Raw genomic sequence first — 24659 nt, 5'->3', positions numbered from 1 at the left:
TGCGTGTGTCGCATTTAGCACATTAGATCAGTGGTCAGTCAACCCTTGCTGCTGTTGCTGCACTTACTGGTGTTGTCACCCCTGGCGGACCAGCACACTTCCCTGTGGGCCCTGGCAACAGTGTGCTGACAGCTTGCATGGATATTCCAGATGAGGAGGTCAGCCTCAAAGAAGAAAGCCCATTTTAATCAGGCAAGGTGGGCCCCAAAGGACGTCTTGCCTGTCTGCCTTCCTCACGTCCCCGTGTCGCTCCTGCACTCAGCGTCTCCCTCTCCTTCAGCGTGGAGCCTGTGGACTCCAGCTCCACAATGCTCTACTTAGACCTCTGCTCTTCCATTTCCCGATATGCTTCTTGTGTTGTAAACCTTACTCTCCCCAGGCTTATTCTCTCAAGTCTTGCTCTATGTCTGAGCGGTTATTTGAGTGAGGGCACCAGTCGGGTACAGCAGCCACACTGGTGTCCATGGGGTATTTGTGCCAGGTAATCCCTCTGCCCAGAACACTCTGCCCAGGGAGATGTGTGAGGCCCGGCCTGGTCTTGAACTCTGAGCTCAGGCAATCTGCCCGCCTCTGCCTCCCAAAGTAGTAGGATTACAGACATGAGCCACTTTAAATATTATAGTTGCTTATTATTATTTCTGTTTGTATCTCAGTTTACTAGTCTGGGAAAAGGGCCTTAGCAAGAATGGCCATTAACTAGAATGGAGGTCAAGTGGGAAGTAGGATGGATATTTCTGAAGGATTCTAAGACACCAGTGAAAGCTGCATGCACCAAGAAATGGGGCAGTTTGGGTGACACATTTCAGGAGAAGAGCTTGCACTTTCCTCAGCACACCTGAAGGCATTTATTTCATTAACCTAAGATTAGGAACAGCCCCATGACAAAAAATGTTGGCGATATTGATATGAACAAATAATTAATCCCAGGTGCCACCTGCTTTCTCCCAGGTCCCCCTATGATCCTTCTCCTTATGCTAAGGGGCCTTGTTCCCACTCCCATCCCCAGGCTTAGGGAGTTATGGACAGGACAGTCTATTATAACACTTATAGCCATTAAAATGTGAGAACAAAGCCTGCTCTGCTCTCCTGTTTTTTAACCTCTTTGCTGAAGCATAACTTCTGTCCATAGGTGACCTAACCTGTTCAAGTCTTGAGGATTTTTATCTGTGCATGTTCTTTGGTTTCAGATTAGGATTCTGAACATCAGTTCACCACTAGCTAGCTATTTGACCATGAACAAGTTGCCTGACACTCAATGTCCTTATTGGTTTAAAAAAGGGGGTCATAGCTAACTCCACGGTGTTACGAAGATTAAATTAGTTAATATTTGCGGAAGTACCTAAGACAATTCCTGGCATCTAGTAGACATCCAGTAAATTTTAGTTTTGCCCTTTGTTCCTAAAATAAGCATGCTGGAGTCTTCAATACCCGACATTTAAAAAGAAGTGTTGCGGTTACATTTTTCTGGATTGGAAGCTTTCTTTGTGTGAAACACACGTATCACCTGTACCTTTTTGTTATTTTTGCTCTGCCTTTGTGTGTGTGTGTGTGTGGTGTGAGAGAGAGAGAGAGAGAGAGAGAGAGAGAGAGAGAGGGAGAAAGTGGGAAGTGGTTTGTTTTGGGGATATCATTTTTGTTCCTTTTTGTTGTTGTTTTTTAAGTTTGTGAGCAAGGTGATGGGCAAAAAACAGAGGAGAAGCCAAGTGTATCTGAAGACAAGAATGTGGAAGTGAAGAATGTTTATGAGACTCACTCTAACGTGCTGATAGCAAAGGACTTTTGTTCATCAGATTCCCTCAAATGTATTCAGAATAACCTTAAGCATATTTAGTCAGTCATACATTTTATTTTTGTCTCTGGGCATTAATGTGCTGACTTGTGGGATTATTAAACTATAATTCCCCAAGATATATTTCTGTCTCTCAGTGGGTATGAACGTGCAATTATTAGCAAATCCAAGATTTAGGAGTCTTGCTTCTCTCTCCATGGTAAACGGGAGCAGAGGAAGGGTCATGGCTGATGACAGCATCTGGGTCAAACAGCCCCCAGTACTGCTGAGTTGCTGGGCAGTCCGGAATGATAGCGGAACGACTGTGGTCTTTGGAAGCATAAGACATGAGGCTTGCTTCTGGCCCTCACGTTTACTAGCAGCACACATTTCAGCAAGTCACTGACCCACACTGAGGCTTAGTTTCCTCATAGGTAAAATGGGGAGAATACCTGTCATGTTGAGAAGATCAAATAAGTGTCATGTATTAGTATGTTAATGAGCTGTAAAACAATAGCTATTGTTATATGTTGTTAGTGGTCTTGAGTTATCACTTAGATTTCCAATCTGAGGACTGAGTATCAGGATTGTAAGCTAATTATCATGAAGGCCTGGCGTTCTATTGAACTTGTTAAATTTATGACTGTGTATTGTTTTAAATGAGTAAGCAGTAGGTTGCCACAACGTAATCTCCCTTTTATACTTCAAATTGCAGGTATGTGTCTACACATTTTCCTCTAGACTCAAAATGAGGAATGCATTTGGGTCAGAATCTAGAGGAGGTGTTTTGCTTAGATCATAGATGCTGAATAGCAGCCCCTCATTCCTGTTCTGTGAGAGCTGTGCGCCATGTATCAGTAGAAGAATGGCCCCATTTCTAGAGCAGCTATGGCTACTGGGACTGGAAATGCCCAAGGGATGTTTATACTTCCTGCTGGTCAATCAGATCTTTGTATGGGCTCCAGATGTGTTGCTGAAGAGGAACAATTTGACCAAACAAAAACAAAACAAAAAGCTGATGTGAGCCCAGCCTTTTCAATGTCCCAGATGCTCGGGTTTTCCACAGCATCGCTCTTTTCAATGAGTGCTTTTAATGTTATGCTGACATTTCCCTGGACACCTCCAGTGAAAAGGCTCTCGCTGTTGGGCGCTGCCATTGTCTGCCTCCAAGAAGACAAAGAGCCTTTGAGCTTAGAGCTGGGAACACAAAATTGGGTATGAGATGGGTCCTGCCATCAGAAGCATGCAGACATCATGGTCAGAAATACCTGTTCACAGTGTTCTGTCACAGTCAAGTATTGTACAGACCATATAAGGCAGGGTAGAATAGATAGGATACACAAAGCTAGATTACTTTTTTAATTAAACAATTATTTATGTAACATCTGCTATGACATTGTATATAATGTCTGCCATCCCCATTACATCAAATCTCCATAAAGACAGTATCTCTTGTTCATCTTATATCCCTGGTTTGTAGGACTCTATCTGGTATATAGTTGGTGTACAAAATAAATATTTTAGAGCCATATTTCATTTTCTGAGCTTATTACTGTTGATTTATGCCTCTGTTACATAAGTGGAAGTATGAAGAGGCCTGATTAAAGTGAATACATTGTAGAGGCAGGGGCAGTTCTTATGATGCTGTAGCATAAAATTGCAATTGAGAAATCCTATTCCATCATTCTAATGGCCAAGGGATGGGTAGAAGACATTGCTTTTTGGTCGTAGCTGAGGAATCCTAGGTTTAGTCTCACATTCTTGCTACTGCTTAGCTTTGGTTAGTCTTTCTGCAAGCTCCTACATGGTCACTAAGGACCTGAGCTTGGTTTTAAGACTTGACCTAATTCTTCATCCTTCAAGCAATATGTGTTCTGGTTAATGAGTTTGTCAGAAGCAAGAGGAACAATTCTAACCACCTGTCCCTTAACAAAGGACACTTTAACAAATGAGAGCCATGTGCATTTCAGCTAAGATGAGGGAGGGTGCTTTCAGCCAACTGTCAAGAGCTCATCAAGCCCCTTCCTGCATCTTCTGTCACTGTACAATTATTGAAGTGTAGGGTGTAGCAAAGCAAGAGACCTGGGTGCACGATGGCCCTACATGAAGCCACAGACTCTGACTCAGCCAATTTTTACAGATTGTTGATTTAGGTTCAATTATAGTTTCTGCAAGATTGGAAAGGGGTCACCCATTATGGCTCTTGGCCACTGCTTCTGGGTCATCTCAAGCACATGATTCAAGTATTCTCTTCAGAATGAGCTGGCAGACGCAAACAAGCCACAGCATCAGACTTCATGGGAAGTCTGGGGACTCACCATTGTCGAGTAGTATCAGGTGGTGTCTGGAGGGGAGAGAAGAGAGGTAAGATTGAAAATTCATTCAAAGAATACAGAGTTCGGGTGGTATGAAAGATATCATCTGGAAAATGTCACTTTGTCCCGAGAACCATTCTCCTGGTTAAAGAAGGCCCAATCTTGGGATAAATGGCATTACTGCCATCTCAGCATTTTAAGAAGACAGACACCAAGTGTGTGTGTGTGTATATATCTGTGTGTATGGGTATGTGTATGTGTGTGTATGTATGTGTGTGTATATATGTATGTATGTGTGTGTATGTGTGTATATGTGTATGTGTATTTATGTGTATGTGTGTATGTGTGTATGTGTATGTGTATGTGTGTGTGTGCATGTGTATGTGTGTGTTTATGTGCATGTGTATGTGTGTGTGTTATCATTTAAATGGGCCTTATGCACTACCACAAGGTCATTCTATAACTTGTGGCACTTCAGTCTCAATAACCTCTGCCAATAACAGGGCTCAAGTGATAATAAGTTTGCCTGTGTGACTCTTTCTTCCATGCAAATATAAGGCATTTGTATGTTATGGCTTACTTTTTCCCTGCAATACCTGGAAATCAGAGTCAGTGAGACACTTTGTGTTTCAGAGTTGGGAAATCTGAGGCCACAAAGAAAAATAAATTGTAGAATTCAGTAGATGTGTCTGTTCAAGAGGAGGACCCCTCTTCTGAATTTCCTCATCCAGTAGCACCTCTTTGTGGATCTTCTCATGAGTCCATATATTTTCTTATTTCCATGTTCCTGGGGTGGCCCACAACTGAGGGAAGCAACAAGCTGCCCCGTTGCTATCATGGGTGTGATAGGAACCAGCCTCCACATTGGGACCCTCGCCAGTTCTTGTCCTCTAGTGACTTTTATCCCTGAGCTCCCAGTGCTTTTCCCGAGCACAACTCCATGGGACACTGCCTAGTGGAAGAGACCACAGCGGGATGAAGGAGGAACTAGAAAATCTAGACGAAATGGATAAATTCCTGGACACAGGCACCCGAGACTGAACCAGGAAGAAATTGGATCCTTGAATAGACCAATAATGAGTTCTGAAATTGAGACAGAAATAAATAGCCTACCAACCAAAAAAAGCCTAGCACCAGACAGATTCACAGCTGATTTCCAGAGGTAGAAAGAAGAGATAGTACCATTCCTACTGAAAATATTCCAAAAAATTGAAAAGGAGGGGACTTCTCCCTAACTCATTATATGAGGCCAGCATTAGCCTGATACCAAAATCTGGCAGAGATACAACAAAAAAAGAAAATGTCAGGCCAATATCCTTGATGAACATTAATGCAAAAATCCTTAGTAACAGCGTTAGCGTTTCATATCAGGCTGTCTGTTGCATTCTGTTTATTATTGGGATACAGTGCTCTTGTGATAAGCAGTTACACATCTCTTTGTACTTATTAAAGGGTTAAGTGCTGGCAGTTCTGGGAGGCAATTGCCATTTAAAGGAACTAGAATAAAAGATGATGTTGAGAAGGAAGTGAAGTGGAGAAGGAAGAAGTCAGAGGAATGAGGGGGAGGAGCTGGGATAAAGGAGCCTGCCCTTACAAATACATTGGTAATTAGACTGTGCTCTTTAAAAATTAATAACATTTTTCCCATTGATTATTCTACATGTAGAGATATCTGAAGTTATTATTTTGTGTATTCCCTTATATGTGGCTTCTTTTACAAACATACTAGTATGGTCTTCTATGCAAGTATTTATTTTTCAGACACAATATGAACGGCAATTTAATATTCTATATCATGATTCATCCACCATTTTCTTAGGTTTAATCCAACCAGAAAGGTACGGGATATACTTAGCTCCCAAATATGAGTGCAGCTAGATCAGAGACAGGGTTTCCTCAAAGCACATTTCTCAGCATCCGTCAATAGCAGCAGGGTTGAGGTTTTCCTTTCTGGACTCTTCCTTTTTCCCACGGCACAGCACGTGGGACATGGCAGCCACATATGTCAGTGTTCCTGGCTAACTTTCTTAGAGACCCTGGAACTGGTGACCCTTTTCTCTGAGCTCTTTCTGAGCTTCTTCCATCTCTGGAAATCTGTCCGAGGATCTGGAGCGGTGTTGTTTTGGATGGGAAAGTAAACAATGAGTGAATACTGCTCTTCTCGTTCTGCATAGGTTGTGTGTAAAAATAGAATTGCTTATATAAAGACTCCAAAATGGAATTTTATCTGTGCATTTCTCTGTCATCCCTTCCCCTTTTAGACTATAACCATCCAAGGTGTATGACCTCAGGTGAGTTACTCAACATATTCAAGCCTCAATTTCTGCAAAATGGGGATAATAATAGTGCTTACTTCCTAGGATGGTAATGAGGATTAAATAAGATAAGTAAAATAATATGCGTGAAGTGCTCAGCACAGACTGGACTAGCGTGTGCAGAGCTAATGCTGACAGTTCATGCTATTTTGTCGTTATTGCTATCATCCTGAGCTCTTCCACAAGACAAACCATATTGTATTTATTTTTTGTTGAAGGCATTCAATAGACGTTTGTTAAATTGAACTAACTGTTTTAAGTAAAAATAAATAAGAAAAAGGAAAAGAAAAAAAAAACCCACCCCTTTACATAACAACACAGCACTACTACTGGCCAATGGAGAAATCATACATCTTTACTGCTGTGAGTTATTATACTCTCTGAATAAACATAAGCCTTTCATATGACCTAATGATTAATGGCTTATGCAAAGAAATTTTAATGCCATTAATAAAAAATTAAGCAGCAAGCTTCCCCCACTTTTTTGACAGTGTCAGGCTTTCACCTGTTCTCCTGGGGACAACAGGTTTCCGGGAACATGCTGAGTACAGATAATAGATCATTCCCAGGTGACACTCCCCTGTGTGCCTCATGTCTTCCTGGGCAGCATGTAGGATGGATACAAGGCACTCTTTAGAGAAAGGCAAGGGGTCTTTGTGGGGAGGAACAGAGAACACAGCTGAGCACTGGCTTACTCTATCTGTCTGTCTATCTATCTATCTATCTATCTACCATATATCTATCATCTATTTATAAATCATCAGTCTATCTGTTATCTATCTATCACCTGGTTATTCTCTCATATTGAGTATTTACTCTGTGTCAGGAATTACATTAAGATCTTATTCAGTCCTTATAGCAGCCCTAGGAATTTCAAGGTTAATCTCCGTTTTACCCATGGAACCCTGGGCTTAGAGATCATTTCCTGTTCTTGGTCATATGGTGACTAAAACACAGATCTGGAATTGGAATGTAGGTCTGTCTATTTCCCAAGTGTTTGCTTTAGCCTTCTTTGCCTCCATCCAGTCTTCTGTGCCCCCACGGGCTGGGATCCGACATAGGTATCACTCATTCTAAGAAGAATGAGCAGGATTCTGACACTGAATGCTCCAGAAGGGAAGTTTATCCTTTTAACTAAATACTCTTTCAATGTTGTGGTCAAATTTCTCACAAAGTCTCCAGGCCAGCCTGATGCTGAATTCTGAATATCCCTTATGAATATTTTGTCCTATTAACTAAATAGTCGTTCAGTGTTGAGGTCAAATTTCAAGCAAAGGCTCCAGGCCAGCCTGATGCTGACTCCTGAGTCTCTCTCATGAATACATTGTCTCTAAGCCTTTGGTCAGCTGTGCTTCCAATTCAAATGCCAGTTTTCTTCAAAGGCTTGATCTCAGCACCTCTTATTGATTTTGAAGCAAAAGCTCCACATTTTCAAAACTAGGATTCCTGGTCTGCGAGGCAGGGGAGTCAGCTAGAGCCTGGTCGTCACTGGCATTCTGAGCAGATAGCAGCCTCCTAGCCACAGCTCTGTTCTTGACCCGGTGACCAGGCAGGGCAGTTTACAAGCGCAGCTACAGACACATGCCCTCCACAGGCCTCCTTCCTCTTAGGCCCCACTGTTTTTCCACATAACTTTTCTGAGTCTGAGAGAAGAAAACTGGCTTTCTCTAAATCAACAGTAGGGGCCTCATTTAGGAAAGCCAGAATTTTCTGTCTTACGTATCATATTATATCCCTGACCTGTGTGAGACCTCCTGTTGAGGTCAAAGTTGGGTGGACGCCCCTCTTGATGTGTCAGTGTGGAGCTGGATTTCCCTTCAATCCCTAATGCCCTCACTTTCTACCCAACTTAGCATTTCACTTGTAATTAGTTCCTGTTAACTTTTTTTTTTTGTTTTTTATAGCTGAGTATGTTTGCATGTATACACGGGCTCATGCTTGCATGCCTGCTCTGCTTAGCTATGTTTAAACTGTTAGAAAGAAGAGACCATTCCTTCTTTATGTGTCTTTTGGATAAGCTCAAAATCTAGGGGTGTACAGAAGAACTTCAGATCACACTGCTGTCTGACCAATCCCTGGGGTTCCTCTCTGCTGCCAAATGTGAAGGAACACATTGTTAGACAACAATACCCCCCATGCTGCCACCTCCTCCCTCCCTTCAGCTACAAAGCAGAGCCCAAGAGCCTCCTGCAAAGAGAGAAGACCGATTATATTTTGTAGTTTGTAAAGATCTCTGGGTCCACGCGATCAATACATTTCTGGTCCCTGTGTGGGGAATTGTTAAGTCATTCTTTAGCACCAAGAATAGAGGGCCAGTACTTCCTGGGGACTAACAGGACGACCATGACAACCACTGAAGCTTTTCTTGTGTTCACCTCTGGAAACAGGAAAAGAACAGATTCTTCTTACCCTTCAGAGTGCAAAGGGTTCTGCATTTCTTGTCATAATTCCGGAGTCTATGTGAAGCCTTGTGTGAGAAAGTAGTGTGAATACGGTTGATGTTTGTGTCAAGATACAACCACAGTGGCTCAGGGACCCAGAAGCTGAGAATCCCAGCGCAGGTCAGCCTGGTCTCAGCATTCTCATTCTGACATCCTCAAAACAGACTGACACCCCCAACCAAAACCCAGCAATATCGACAAGAAGAACACAAAACTAACAAAAACACCAGGACTACAGAGCTGTTTTTTTTTTTTTTTTTTTTTTTTTATAGCAGATACTACATGTAAACTGTGGCCTCTTTCCTTCTGCACCTGTTTGTGTGGGGTGCTGGATCGGGGGCTTCTGAAGAGTCAGCCCTGACTGTGTAGGAGCTTCAAGGCTGACTGACCCGGGAGAGAAGGACTTCTGCATTGCTGCTCAGGATTTTTGTTTTTATTTTTCTGTTAATTATGAGCCCAGAAAAAGGGAATTTCGATTTTTCAGATATGACCAGGTCATAGGAAATGCAATCGAAGGGAAATATAATTGGAGGGAGATGTAGCCTCCTGACTTTAAGGCCACACACCTCACATACCTAAGGACAAGAAACAAAAGAGCAAATCAGACACATCTGACAAAAGTGAGACAGATACAGCATAAAATATGTCTGAAAACAGCAACAACAACAACAACAACACTTCCTCCAAGTGACCCCCGGAGGAAGACACCCCCAGGTGGCCCAGGCATGGAGACTGTGAGACTCACATCTACAGGGCACACTTCTAGGAGAAAGGCAAGGTCCCCCTTCATGCCATGGGGCTGGCCGCACCTGAGGAGGGAGCCACGCCCTTTCATCCATGGCGGTCTCCTCCCCGGAAGCGAGGCTGGGCTGGGGCAGGGGTGCGGTTGTGAGGCTGAAGAGCAGCCAGGAGGCAACCGTTCTAGTGAGCAGAGGATCAGCTCCTCCAAAACACACTGGCTCTGGGGTCTCTTGCAGGGGTTGTCAGTGAGAGGTGTGCGCCCTTGGCTGTGACCTGGGAGTTATCAGCATGGCTGGAGATGAGATGTACATTGCTCCATCACCCTCACCTGGGACCAGGTTTTGCCTATCTCAATGGCAGCGTGACTGGTGGGACGTGACACCTCTGGGGAAGAGGACCAATGCTGTGTTCAGCCAGGGGTGCAGCGTAGGAAAACCTGACAAAGCAAGGAGGGACATTTCAGTCTAGCTCCGTCACGAGGGCGGCCACCAAGGTTTTTGCCTGTCAGACATGTCTGTGATTTGATGGAGGAGGAGCCACTTTCTAGGGAAAACTGATGCCTCAGTTTTGAGAGTTTCCTTTGCTGGGTGGGGGGCCCTTCCAACAGTTTTTGATGCACAAAGATCTGCAGCCTCCTGAGCAGGTGACTCTGAAAGATGCAGTGTCTCTCAGCTTTCCCACTGACCTTTACTGAATTTCAGACTTGGGCTATCCCAAAAGGCAGTCGGAAATTTGCTCAGTGGCATTTACCTAACTGAGGCCACTGGCAGCATGACACAGTTGGGTGACTTTAGGGTTTAGAGAGAAAATGCTGGCAGGGGACTGGGGAAGGGAGAAGGGTGGGATGGGGGGAGGGATGAGCTTCTCTTTCTCCTATTGCTATGCATTGCTCAAAGGCAAGCTGGCTGGCTAATAGTTACCCAGCCAGGGTCAAGCAGCTGGAGAGGGAAGTTAAAGAAATTCACAGCCAGGGCCCTGAGAGTAGCCTGTGAGCACAGCTCTGTCCTGCGGCAGCAGAACCTTCCATGGCTGGTCCTCAGAGTCCTGAGAACCAGCCCACCCCTGTGAGGATTTTCTTGCTCTGGAAATTACTGAAATTGATTCATAGCAAAGATGGGAGGGAAAGGGGCTGGGCAAATGATTTTTTTGTATAGCAGGCACTGTGTTCACCATGGGGAAAGAGAGAAACTGCCCCTGCCTTCACAGATCTTACCATGAAGTGGGGAGACAGGCGAAAACATGCAATTACACAAATAATTGCTTCCAATTGAGATCTGTGCTTCCAAGGAGAGGTGTGTGCTCTGAGAGGGTTTATGGGGGCAAAGCCTAGATTGGGGCATCTGGAAGCTCCATGAGGATGAAAAGGAGGCAGCTAGGGAAGGGCAAGATAGAGAACTGCCTGTGAGCAAAAGGTGCCTAGGCCAGTAGATGTGGGGCACGCAGACACCTGCAGGGCCAGTGTGTCGAGAGCAGAGGCAGAGGTGGAGCTTGCAGGGCTGGCCGGTGTCTCTTCTCTTTTGGCCTTATTTGCCTGCTTCTGGCAGTTTTCTTTTCATACTTATATGTATTGCCTCCAGCCTTGTCTGGTTCTTCTGCATAACTGTGGCTGCCTTGTAATAGGAACTTGATAAAGAAGACTTGACGAAATCTGAGCCCTGTAGCGTGTCGGGGGTGGTGGAAAGGATGTCTTGGTGCCGGTGGGTTGGCTGACCTTGGTCAAGACAGATGCCTTGCTCCTTGGTTAGGGATTTTCCCTGTGGAGTCCGATATATGTCGGTTTGAATTGTAACCCTGTGACTTTGGTCGAGTAACTTAATCTCTCAAAGTTTCAGTCACACTGGTGGAAAAATACAGATAGTGCCTACCTTTATTTATTTGGAACATATGACAATGATTTTTTTTTATGCCAGGCACTGTTCTAACTGCTTCACAGATATTAGCTCATTTAATCCTTACAGTAACCCTGTGAAGCAGGTACCATTATTATCCTGATTTTATAAATGAGAAAACGGAGGCCCTGAGAGATGATGACATGGCTACTATATGTTAAAGCCAGGGTTGGGAATGATGGAATCTGGATGAATCTGCAATCTCAACTACTTGTATTTTTCTTATATTTTCACTCCGTGTGGGTTCTGGAATTGCTGGGATACCAAGTGTCTGCAGTGACTAGGAGGGAAAGAAGTAAGATTTTTGACCACAGGGAGCCTTATCCTTCTTGGCATATCACTTAATATTTTCCTGTGTCTCCAGCCCCCCAGGCTCCGACTGCCTGGACAAGCAGCCCCTGATGATGGTCAGGCTGACAAGCTGCTGGCAGTACTGGCGCAGGATGCCAAGAGCCCCCTCCTCCCCAGGAGGACCCCTTAGACAGCAGTGTCAGTAGAATCCTGGCTAAGCCCTGGTCACTCCTCACTCCTCATCTAACTGCTCCGTCTACAGTTTCGACCCGGAATGTGAGGAACAAAGCCATATGTGAGCTTTATCAAGTGCTGAGTCTATTTCAGGAAAGACTGTGGAGAATGCATCAAAGCTGGTTGCTTATTGCACCATGATCCCTGAAGATTGGATCCAGTTCTGTGGAAGCTGGCAGAATAACGGGCCCAGACTGACCAGTGAGCTCACTGAGGGACGTTACTAGTTGGTCCAGTGCTCATCTGCCAGGTCAGAGATAGGTGGGAGGCAAGAGAACTAATTAAATTGGCAGTGGACATTTTACCTCTAAAATATAGGGCAAAAAGCAAACAGGCCTTTCATATAGAAGCTAATTATTAAAGGAAAGTAAAAATATTGGGGTGTTAAAGAAATATGTGACTGGTTTAGAAAATTCTCAACAGATATTTATCCCAAGGAGGGAGATTTACAAAGCCAAATTTGCTCTTAATCCTTAATCCACAAAGCTGTGATCCCACAATTTCACCAGGAATAACTGACATGAATGCTAATTGGAACTCTCCCTTTTTCCCTCCCTCCTTTTTATGTTCTTGGACACCGGCATTCCGGCATTCTCTCTAAGTTTGGGAGTCCTGGTCTATTTCTCCCCTTAGACAGTGATGTTTGAATACCACTACCCACCACTATCTTTGGCATTCGTAGTGTAAATGGCACTTTATCAGTTGAAAATGTGAATCCTGTCAACAGCCCCCAGCTCTGCCATGCTTATCAGGGCAAGGAAGAGGGAGAGTGAGATTCAGAGAGATGTGCTCCACCCTGTTCATTCCAGAAGAGTGATAGATAATAACATTTTCAGGCAAGAAACAGCAGGAAATCTAACACAGGAATTAAGGCACCAAATGGGAAAGTCAATTGCTTATTCACTCCAAGTTTTGTATTTGAAAGGAATGTTATTTGATTTGGGGACTCCCTCATTCTCCCTTTCTTTTTTCTTTTCTTTTTTTTTTTTTTTTTTTTGAGATGGAGTCTCGCTCTGTCACCCAGGCTGGAGTGCAGTGGCGCGATCTCGGCTCACTGCAAGCTCCGCCTCCCGGGTTCACGCCATTCTCCTGCCTCAGCCTCTCCGAGTAGCTGGTACTACAGGCGCCCGCCACCACGCCCAGCTAATTTTTTGTATTTTTAGTAGAGACGGGGTTTCACCGTGGTCTCGATCTCCTGACCTTGTGATCCGCCCGCCTCGGCCTCCCAAAGTGCTGGGATTACAAGCGTGAGCCACCGCACTGGGCCTTCTCCCTTTCTTTTTTCTAGGGGGCAAGTGGAATAGTAGAATTCACTCTTCACAATCATATTTTCCAGGCTCACTGTGTGTGTGTGTATGTGTAAATCCTCATTTAAACTTTTACTAATGTTTAACAAATGTGTATTTCTCAATTATGTCAAAGCTCCCCATAAGTAAAAGAAGGAATCCCTGGATTTTTTTTTTCTCATGGTGTCTCTTGTCACTCTAAAATGGACCTAAACTAAGAGGTAAAATAACAATAATGAAACAACAACAACAAAATACTGCTTTTGTAGTGCTACCCATCTTATTTGTACAGTGTTTGATAGCTTTCCACTGCATTTTCCTTGCATTTCACCAACATCACTAGTTGCTGTGGTATACCACTCACAACAAAAATAATGAGCATCTCAGCCCTGGGCATGCATGATTCAGCGTAATGCTTGCAATGGCCTTATCGGGGGTAGCTGTCATTGTCCTCCTTTACCAATGAAGACACAGGCTTAGAGAGATTGAGTAATGTGTCCAAAGTCACCCACCTGACAAGTGATGGAGATGAGATTTGATCTGAGGCTTACCTGATGCCAGGGCCTGACCAGTTAAAATGGTCATTCTTCCGGTGACAGAATTGAGGCAGAGGACTTGTGAGGTCACCCATAGATGAAGAACAGATCCAGGCACAGAACTCTGGTCTTGTTAATGCTCACAGCTGCTCTTCTTACTTTGCCAAGGCTAGGAAAAAAGAGCATCCAGTCACCAAACAAACTCATGCTACAGAGACTCTCTAGTCTCTTTCATAATGCAAAGGAAAAGGATTCTGGAATTCTAGATCAAGCTGATAGGTGTTTTCCTTGGATTGGGGAATGTAGAGGGATTAATGAGGACAGGAGGCAGACCTTATCAGGGTGAAATAACATGAATAAATGAGGATGAACTACTCTTTCTTCCTACCCAACTTCTCAAATAAATTTCTTGCAAAATTAAGTAAATTCTTGCTTCAAAAACTCAAGTGGAGGATTTGTCTTGTTTGTTCCATCTTGTTTGATGAATCCAGGTGTTTTCTAAAACAGAAGGCACACAATGTATGCTCTTTATTTTTTTGTGCTCATTACCCTAATTGGTGGGTTTCCTTCCAGGATCGGCAGCCAATTCTCCACTAGAGTAGCATCACTGGACCTTAGGGTCTATTTACAATAGCAGATGTAGCGGTCACCCAATAAAAAAGCTGCTGGGCGTGGTGGCTCACACCTGTAATCCCGGCAATTTGGGAGGCCAGGGCGGGTGGATCTCTTGAGCCCAGGAGTTCAAGACCAGCCTGATCAACATGGTGAAATCTCATCTATACTAAAAATACAAAATTTGCCAGATGTGGTGACACGCACCAGTAGTCCCAGCTACTCCAGAGGCTGAGGCAGGAGAATCACTTGAGCCTGAGAGGTAGAGGTTGCAGTGAGTCAAGATTATGCCACTGTACTCCAGCCTGGGCAAAAGAGTGAGACTGTCTCAAAGAAAAACAAAGAAAATAAATCAAAATATTGTTTCCACAGTGCAGTGTTAGCCTGCTGTCTCAAAAGGGCCTGAGATTTGCTATATAGCCAAGCTGTGTGGACTCCATAGGAGACTCAGGATTAGCACCTTAAAGTCTTGACTGGGTTTTCTTCTTTAAACGAAGCTGTAGATTTAGCCACAATGCCATTTGTCTGCACTTACTACTGGATGGACACAGTGGATTCTGATTTGTAGTCCTATTCAGTGAAAATAGCCAAATCATTGTGAATACACTTTGGTGTGAAATCCTTCTTCTGAAGAGCCCAGAGCAAATTCCCATGTTAGGGAGAGGCAGATGGATGGAGGCAGAGTTAGCTCACAATGAGTTAGAGGAATGTTAGCATCTCCTTGACTATACTGTAGCTGGTAGAATAGAGTGTATTCCATATTCTAAATTTAGAATACAGTCAATCTAGACCCAAGAGAAAGAGAAAGGAGGGGCAGCCGGGGATATACTAACTTATGAACTTGAGATTTATAAGCATTATCAATCTTGAATTGAAAAAGTGAATCCCTTGAGGGAGTACTGGTGGCATTGCAAAAGCTAACCCAAGTATCCATCTAATTTATAGCAAATCTAGGCATATAATTCCCTTAGATGATGGAATTGAGATGGAGGACATGGAAAATGATCAGACACCCTTCCTGCCTGGAGTGTAGCTCAGAATGAATTATCTGTGGTTAAGGGAGGGGTCAAGGGAGGAAATGGTGGTACTGGTGAGGCATTCCAAGGGCTTGGTGTGAGGATGCAGTAGGAAGTGACGGGATGCGAGTGGGTAAGAAGCAGGGCCCACAGAGACCCCACAGGGCTGGAAGGTAGCAGCAGGGTATTTATGGTGCTCTGCCCATGGTCAGGTGGTGCACCTTCCAGGGACATCACTGCTGTGGACATGTAGGCATTCAGCTTTCTGCTGGCAATGCAGATGTAACAGTGGTTTTCAATAGCTGGAATCCACACTGAATGAGTATGTTGTGTGTGTTTATTTTTGTTGTTATTTAGTTGGGTTTTCCTCAATCCTCTGAAAGGTCTTGACAAGGGTATTGCACACTCAGTGATGGCCATTAACAATAACAATAATAACACTGGTGACATTTACTGCACATTACAGGGCACTTGTCACTGTGTCAATGTCCTTAACCGAATTACCTCATTTTACCACCAGTGTGCTATCATCACCCCCATTTTGTAGATAAGGAAGGGAAGACTCTTAGAGATTCGGTAACTAATGCAAAGTCACACAGAAAAAGTGACTGACTGCGGAATGCGGGTACTCAGCTGCTAGGTTAGGCCTTTCCTCATTAACTTATTTATAAAGGAATTTAAAATTTGTATTAACTAGTTTATAAGTCTCAAGACATATGTAAAGAAGTTCACTTGGGCCAATAGCCAGCATGGCCTTGTGGTGAACTCCCTGACTTCCTACCCTGGATCCATCACTGACTGGCTGTGAAACCTTGATCTAGTCATTTAAGCTTTCTGTGCCTCAGTTTCCTCATCTGTGAAAGGAGTGGGGGTGATGTTCGTATGTACCCCATAGGGTCGGTATGAGGAGTAAATGAGCTAATATTTGTAAACCTCTTAAAAAAGTGTAGTCAGCGCTACGTAAGGGTTTGATAAACAAAAGCTGGGAGGACCAGTGGATTAAATCCAAGAGGGTCTGAGTTTCCGGCTAAGCTTTGGAATGGAGTGAGGCAGATTGCAAAGGATGGGGCTGGCCTTGAGGTTGGATCCTATGTGGCTGTTTCTTTGACTGTCAATCTTCATTCTTAAATCTTCTCACTTGAACACCTTTTATTGGCACTAAATTTGTTTTAGGATAATGAACGCAGCTGTTCCAATTATGGTGCTCACCCCACTCACCTCTATGTTTCACCTCTCAAAGACACCACCTCTCCCTTGGGACTAGCTCTGAGCATGGTGAGGCCGGCATGCCCAGGGCTGAGGCTGGCACTTGGAGAGCCCTAGCATCAGAGGGGTTAACACATTATCTGGGCATACTCAAATAGTATGAGCCCATCAAATAAACAAACACACCAACTTGCAAATGAATAGAAACATGTTTATTAGAGTAGAGGAAAAACAGCTTTTTGGCACATTAACACTGTGGCATCAGGAGTGGCAGCTGCAGCCTGGGACAACAGGCAGGGAGGAGGAGACAGTAAATGTGCATTTTCAAAGTGCTTAGCATCAGGAGAGGGTATTTCCAAGCAAAGAGATGTGTGTGCGTGTGTGCATGTGTGTGTGTGTGTGTATGCGTGTGTGTGTGTGTGTGTGTGAGAGAGAGGGCAAGAGTGAGAGACAGAGACAGAAAGAGAGAGAGAGAGAACCATCAAAGCAGTACAAAGGCCAGGAGGCAGTGGTAGTGTGCACATAAGACCTAGGAGGATGTGGGTTTGAATCCCATCTCTTTCAGGGATTGGGTGGCCTTGGGCCCTTTACCTCTCTGAGCTTCTGTCTCCACACAATTCTCTTATAATCTGTCCTTGGCAGGCCTGTAAGTGAAGATCATATGAGATGACCTGTTTTAAGCATCTAGCACAGAACTTGGCACTCAGAAGCTGCTGGATAAATGCCACTCCTCACTGCAGTTCTATGTTAGAACATTCCAAGTTTTGCATGGTTCCTGAGGAGGGAGGCAGCTGTGTGTTCAGGTAGAAAAGTATGAGGTGTGGGACAGTGGGAAACCCTCATGAGCAGGTTTCAAGTGAGAAATAATTCCTTTTTGCAGCAGGCAGACGAATTGGAAATGACAAACTCCTCCCATTGTAAAATTAAGAATTAAAAGTGTTTATTTTATTCAATAAATACAAAACCATGACTGTAGTATACTTGTATTCCAAACTTTGATGATTTAAAAAGGGAAGAGAGAGAGAGAACGGCTATGAGAAAGAGCACAAGACTACATCCTGAGTTCCTACACGTCATCCCCCATCCCCAAAATAGCAGCTCCACTTGTATACATTGATACATTTTCAGTGTAGCAGTTCATTGGCAGAGAGGTGTCCAATACCTAAAAATAGCTTGATAGCTCCTAGCATAGATCATCTGCCATATCACCTGATATTTCATCTTCCCCACTAAAATGTAAGCTCCCTGAAGGCAGAGATTAATAATGCATATAGGAGATAATCTTTGATATTTAGGATGAGGCAATGAATACATGAATGAATATGTCAATGAATGAATTAATCAATGGATGGAGAGACAAGGAGAATGAGACCCTCTTGGACTCAGGGAATCTTATATCTTTGAACATTAAAATTATGTTTCTGTCTTTTCTTGCTCTTCTCAACCCACCTTGCCTGACAGTTTGTTACATTGTCAAATTCTGTCATTTCTTCATTTAGCTTGCCCCTATTTCACTGTTAGCCAAATTCTTACACCCACACAGATGATCCTCAACCTTTGTATGTTCAACTCTTGCACAGTCCACAAATCCCCCAGTGCACTCCACGGAAACCACTTTGCAAACGCCAAGCCTGGCCTTGTGTGCCGCCTTGATGAATGAGTCATCACCAGCCGTGCTGCCCACCAGACAGCTTCTTGGTTCCAGGGGCGCCGCCTGCTTTGTCCTATAGCAGTGTTAGTACGATTGTTTGAATACTTCACTGCATTCTTCCCCCACAGAAAAATGAAAGTGCTGATACCAGTGATAAGAAACATAGGTTTCATAAACTTAACACAATTGAGGCAAAGATGGAAATCATTTGGCGTGCAGAAAAGAGCCAATGTTTAGCCTCAGTCGGATGCTTATCATACTTGAGCTATCTGACTGTGTGCTCAGCTGTAAAGGAAAAGAAAAAAAGAAAAGAAAGAGAACACACACAATGCAGTCAATATTGTCAGAGATTAAGTGTAAAATATATGGTGTATTTTGGAATTTTTTTTTTTTTTAGGTTTCTGGAAATGCAGATATAAATCTAGTTCGTTTTCACTCTCAGGCATGTTTTAGCAATGTGATGTGGTAGTGCAAAAACCTCTTCCCTGATTTTCTTGTCCTACTTTGTCAAACAGACTCAACTGTGTGTTTATATTTTCAAGAATTGTAGTAATGTCTTTTCAGTTGCCTAGTTTTTAAGAAAACATCTTTGAAAATAAATACTTTCAATTTTTCCTACTCCTCCCAACATGAGTGTCCACCATGAGTCCCCTTTCGCCAAACACTTCATGTTCCTCTGCATTGTGGTGCCCCTTCCTTTCCTCTCTACTTCTGCATCCTTTGCGTTTCCTCTTGAATCCTGTCTTCTCCTTCATGGTCTCTGGAGGGGACACTGCGGATGCTTAATGTGTAAGGGGAATCACACAAACATAGTAGACCCTAAAGAAACATTTTAGTTGGATTTTGAAGTGGGCCTAGACTCCACATGTTTTTTTCTCAACATCTTTTTTTCCCTTTCTCAAAATATCCTGCAGCCAGGGACTTCTCTCACTGGCGCTGTTGGTTGTTTGTTGGTTTCTTTGTGCCTCATCAGCTTCCTGTACCTCATTTCATGATCATTTTGACCTAAGACCATTGCCCAGTGGCTTCTCATTTCCAAGATCTCTACTTGGGTCTTTTTTTGCAAGTCTGTGCTTGTCTCATAACTCCTAGTGTTGTTCATGACTGAAATATATTTTTATCTTTCTGTGGACATGAAACCTACATATACACTCCTATTCTCATTGCTCCATTAGCTCTGATCCCTCTGATTTGAGTTCTGTCTGTTGAGCCTCTTTTATTTTGTTTCTTTATTTGATGTTCATGGTGGCATTCTTTGTGAAATGTTTGGTGATTCTGGATTGAACCCGTCTCTGTAACACTGAATGGCCATTTGTCTGCTTGTTGCCTGTCCTTGCATTCTGATGGAGGAAGTGGGCGGGAGGTGCTGCTGCTGGAATGTGTGCTGGTTTCAGTAAAAATGGGGAAGGCCTGGAATGTGCTATGGGGCAGTGCGCTGGTCCTGGCTGTGGTGAGTCCTTGATCCTCCCACTGTCACCTGCCTTGAGAACTCTGCCCTGCAAAGTGGATTCAATCTCCCTCCTAGCCTTAAGCCATGCACTCCATGTCCTTCTGTTTGGTGTAGAGATTTAGCCTTTCTGACTTCTCCCAGTGCAATGAGATGACTAATGCTATGTTGCTTCCAACCATCTCGAGACTTTCATTCCCCTCTTGACATGGGCACTTGCCATGGTTGCTTCTCTCTGCTTGCTATCATTCAGGGATTATTCAAGTTCCTATTCTTAGTATGTTTCTCTTCCCTTATTTTTTGTGGCTTTGGCTGGGGCAGGGAGTTCAGAAAAGAAGAGAAGATTGTAGCAAGCCACCTAAAACAGGAAGTTGCCTTCTTCTCTGGGTCTGAGACGTACTGACTTCCAGAACATCAGGAAACCAAGAGGATCACAGCACAGGGCCTGAATCCTCTTGTTTGAACCTTGTTGTAGATGTACAACCTGTGCATTTCACACGTAGGAAGCAGGGGTGCACAGTGGGTGCTTGCTCTATATTGGATGAAATTAAGCCAATGTTTCCCACAATATGTGTGATAGATATTGTGAAAATGTGAAGTAGAGGGGGAGTGAGAGGGAATTCCGTGTGCTGGTGGTATCAAGCGTGCAAACTCAGTTTAAGAACTCCTTTCACAAAAGTTTTAAGATTATCCTTTGTAGCTTAAAAAACCAATATAGACAGAAAAGAACCCCCACTCTGGTGCTTTCTCCCTTCTTCCATTCCTGCCTTGACCATCCCTTCCTCCTCATAGCCTAGAAGCAGCCCCCGGGCCTCCACCTTCCCTTTTGGTTGTCCCCTGACCCTAGTCCAACACTTGCCTCTTTGTAGAGAGGAGCTTGTTGGACACGTGGGATTCACAGGCCAGGTGGTTCAGCAGCCGGACAACCTGGATCCTCCTGACCCTCCTCTCCTCATGGCCAGCCCAGCTCAGGGCTGCCTCTGAGAGTCTGACCTCCACAAAGGAAGATGAAATGTAGAGACGCATTTGCTGCCTCCAAGTAACAGTGCTTCAGGTGTTTACCTTTCCTCAAGTCACGGAACTGGAGAGCAGGGCAAGGCCATAGGACTGTCTGTTGAGCGATTGACACATTCATTGTATTTTGAAATGAAGAAACTGACCCTAAACCTGTCAAGTGACTTTCCCAGTAAGTTTGTGGTACCGGCTGAACTCAAGTTCAGATCCTAGGTTAGCAGTCCTGTAAATTGAGAAACAGAACCTCACTACTCAAGCCAAGCTGATGTCTACCCCAAACCAAACATCCAAGTATGCATTGGGGTAGGTGCTTTGTGACCAGTTCCCATGGACTCCACTTCAGAGCCCTTCGAATCCTACCCCGCCCCACACCGCCCCCCACCACCCCCTGCCTTGTGCTCTGCCTCAGCCTCAGAGCCTGGTTTATTTCTTCAGGGTATTTATGTCAAGGATTCCTAAATTTGTTACTCAGTTCTTTCCCCATTGATTCCCAGCTCCATTCCTCAGCCACACACCAAGCTACACAGTGCCTCATGGACTCCCCTCCTGCAGTGGGTTCTCTGGAGCCCCTCCTGCAGCATTTTGAGGGAGGTGCCTATTTCTTCCAGATTAGAGACCCTCCTGTCCTCTAGATACCTGTAGCTCTCCAGGATCCCCCAGCTTCCTCTAGACAGGCTCATATCTCAAGCAATGTGCATCCAGGAGGGGGTTCTTCCCTCCACATGAGACATAGGCCCCAGGTTGAGTGGCAGAACTGCTTCTTCAGGCCAAAACCCAGGCGTGCTGCCTCAACACGAAGACCACACTTTGGCATTAAACATCTTTTCAAAGTACAGTACATCCACCCCCTGGGCTGTTTGTTCTAGATTCTTTCAACACTTAAGTGTCTTATTACAAGTCTCTTTCCTGTTCAGGGAACGGGCAATGAAATTGTATAGGCAAGGGGTACTCCGTTTACCTGGTGCATTCAAGGCTGAAGACAAGGAGACATTATCCTCCAAAATCCTTTTTTTTTTTAAAGCAAGTCTGCCCTAGAGTAAAGTCTTCCTAAATTTTGATTGTTGCTGTGCTATGAACAGAGGTTGTATCCATATTTAATGGAACATAGCAGTGAGAGAAACTGGAATATTGGAACTGCTGTCCTCCGCTGATGAAAGGAGGTTGTAAATAACATTTTGCTGCTGGTAAACAGGCAAAATAAATACAGAAATATGGAGCCATGCAAAAAACATTCGACTCTGTCACATGTTGTTGGTGGAAACCACTCATAGAAAATCAAACACAGACTTTGACTTGCAGTCACAGAAACAGTATACTACATGGAGTTTCTTTAGGATTTGCAATCTCTGTGCAGTTGCAGGCTCTGCTTATGTTATCTTTTCATGAGGGTCTAGACCTGAGTTTACAGAATGATTTAGAAATCAGTGTATTTCCTGCTTCATATAGTGTGATTAATCTTTTTTGATTTTACATGTCTACAAATGGTGTTAGTGGTCATAACTGCAAACTATTGCGATTTTTATTGGTCTAGAATGTGAATGTTTGTGTTAGAGCATCTGCAAAAGCAAACACTTTGGTATGTTGAAAAAATAATGAAGATCTAAGTGATTTTAAGATGGCATTTTGTGAATGCATGCTAAAATGCTGCTAGATTTTTATTTGTTTTACTGCTAATGCTGCATTGAAGATATAGTAGTGCTGCAGCACAATTTTTTTTCTATTTCTTCTTTTCCTTTGTCCTTCAAAAAATACCCATTCTAGTTGCAATTTTTGTTCAAAAATCAAGATAGTCACACATTAAGATAAGTTCACTGTCTAAGAAGTAAATAAATGTAAAAGTAAAGCATCTCATAGCAGTTATCAGCTGTTTTGTGTCATACATAAACATTTTGCTTATCATTGGCATATTTTTTGTGTATGTTCTAATAGAATGGCCAATAAATCAAAGTCATCTAAATGTCTTTATCAACACCTTAGGTATTACACTCACTGATGTTTAGCATCTTTCATATTGCAATTATAAAGGTCCCTCAAACCCTGGCTGATAAATTATTTTAGGTTTCTTGTGAAGAAGGGTTGTGTTTAACTATTAATTTTCATACCAGCTTATACCTAATAGAGTGTGTGGCTAATGAATGTGTTGAATTAAATTGAGTTAGATTGAATCAAATTGAATTCAACAGAAATAAATTGAATTGTATTGAATGATAAACAGGAGAGGGACAATGCATGGTGATCTAATAGCATCTGATAATAACAGAACACTGAATTTACACGCCTAACTTAGGAGATATTTGATAACTCATGAGTGGGAAAATTGCCCTTCTCCTATGTTCCTGGGCATCCTTGCCAAGTGGAGAGGAATGTCACAGGAAACCTCAGGCAATTATATAGTTCAAGCATCTTCTGTATTTGTGTGGCAGGAAATTGTGCCAGAAGGGTCACAATTATTCTGTATGTCACCAAGCAGGAGCTCCATTTTTACAGATTTTTTAAAAAAATTTTCTTTTGTTCAGCAGCAGCTGGCTGTGTGAGGGCACTTAGGAACAAGTGATGTGAGTGTGTGTGTGTGTGTGTGTGTATGTGTGTGTGTGGATCAGATGGGGGTATCATTTGCTAGTTTTAATTGGTAGATTCAACATCTTCCACTAACCATGCAGAAGCCACTGGCTGAGATGTTACCATGGTAAATCAAACTCCGGTGTGTGATTGGTAGACTTCTGAGGCAGGTACAGTCACTCTAATCAACTCCAGGAAAGTCGAGGCCATCTGGTTTTGCCTCACCTGGAAGTAATTTACCACCCCAGGCGCAAAAAATTTACCCTGAGGTCAGTAACAGTAAGCCTGCCTCAAAGATGTTCCAACTGAGTATGGAAGAGGAGTGGTGTGACATAGTAATTTCTGTTTGTTTTTATATTTTCAAGCTTGGGAAAGTGAGGGGGCTAATCATGCAAACCAGAGCCAAGAATAGATTTGGCAGGTGCTGACCCAGCTAGTTCCAGACAGCAAAGTGAAAACTCCTGAAGCTCATTCTACAGCACTGCTTTAATGGTCCAGTTCAGAATGTCTAACTAATTGAGATTTTATAAAAGGAACTTTGACTAAGCATCAAATTGCTCAAGAATATGGAGGAAGAGACAGGCTTTGTTTTTTTATTTGAGTAGTAAGGAGTGAAATTGGGAATATTTGCAAGGAAGGGAATCTTTCAACAAGACTTCACTCTAAAAAAAATAAAAGTATGTTGGGCCATAAACATTACGCATAGCTATTTAGGATTATAGATATTCTTGTAATCAGACAGGATGTAGCCAGCCCTAACCAAAATATACACAGTGAGAAGACTTCAGAATCATTAGCTCTTTGGAATAGTTAGAAGAATGTGTTCGGTTTGTATGACATTGATTTGTTTTGGCTGCACTTGAAATGTGTGGTCTTTGCGAGTCAATAGAAATGAAGTCCTTTATTGAATAGGAAAAACTCCATGGAGTGAATTATACAAAGAAATGGAAGGCCAGGGTTCTCAGTCTCCTGTGTATTTGTGGGAGTGGATGCCAGGCAGAATGGGTTGGGCTTTCGAAAGGAAAGCTCAGGGGCTTGGGAGGAAGGTCAGTGTTTTAGACTTTTTGGGCTGCTAGAGCAAAATACCATAGACTGGGTAGGTTAAAACAACAGACATCTCTTTTTCACAGCTCTGGAAGCTATGAAGTTCAGGATCAAGGTCCCATCAGGTTCTTTGTGTGGTGAGGGCCCTCCTCCTGGTTTGCAGATGGCTGTCTTCTCCTTGTGTCCTCATGTGGTAGAAGGGGCAAGGGGACTCTCCTCTCCCTTTTGGGAGGCTCTGGGAAGTCTCTACTCTCCTTACCTAATTACCTCTGAAATGCTCCACCTGCAAATACC

The 24659-nt window shown here is 43.5% G+C and overlaps 1 protein-coding gene and 1 long non-coding RNA gene across 16 annotated transcripts in view; both read left to right on the top strand.

The window, feature by feature from the left end:
• NTM (neurotrimin) overlaps positions 1 to 24659 on the top strand; it is a 969816-nt gene that overhangs the window by 670561 nt on the left and 274596 nt on the right. The gene's annotated exons all lie outside the window — the stretch shown is intronic.
• LOC115838622 lies at positions 730 to 23337 on the top strand. Its single transcript, XR_004033678.1, has 3 exons — positions 730 to 1540; positions 5762 to 5771; positions 23323 to 23337. It is a non-coding gene; the product is annotated as an uncharacterized LOC115838622 (long non-coding RNA).

This window comes from Nomascus leucogenys, chromosome 15 (genome assembly GCF_006542625.1).
Source record: "Nomascus leucogenys isolate Asia chromosome 15, Asia_NLE_v1, whole genome shotgun sequence".
Taxonomy (NCBI): domain Eukaryota; kingdom Metazoa; phylum Chordata; class Mammalia; order Primates; family Hylobatidae; genus Nomascus; species Nomascus leucogenys.
The sequence above is the reverse complement of the archived record's forward strand: the minus strand, read 5'-3'. Positions and strand labels throughout refer to the sequence as shown.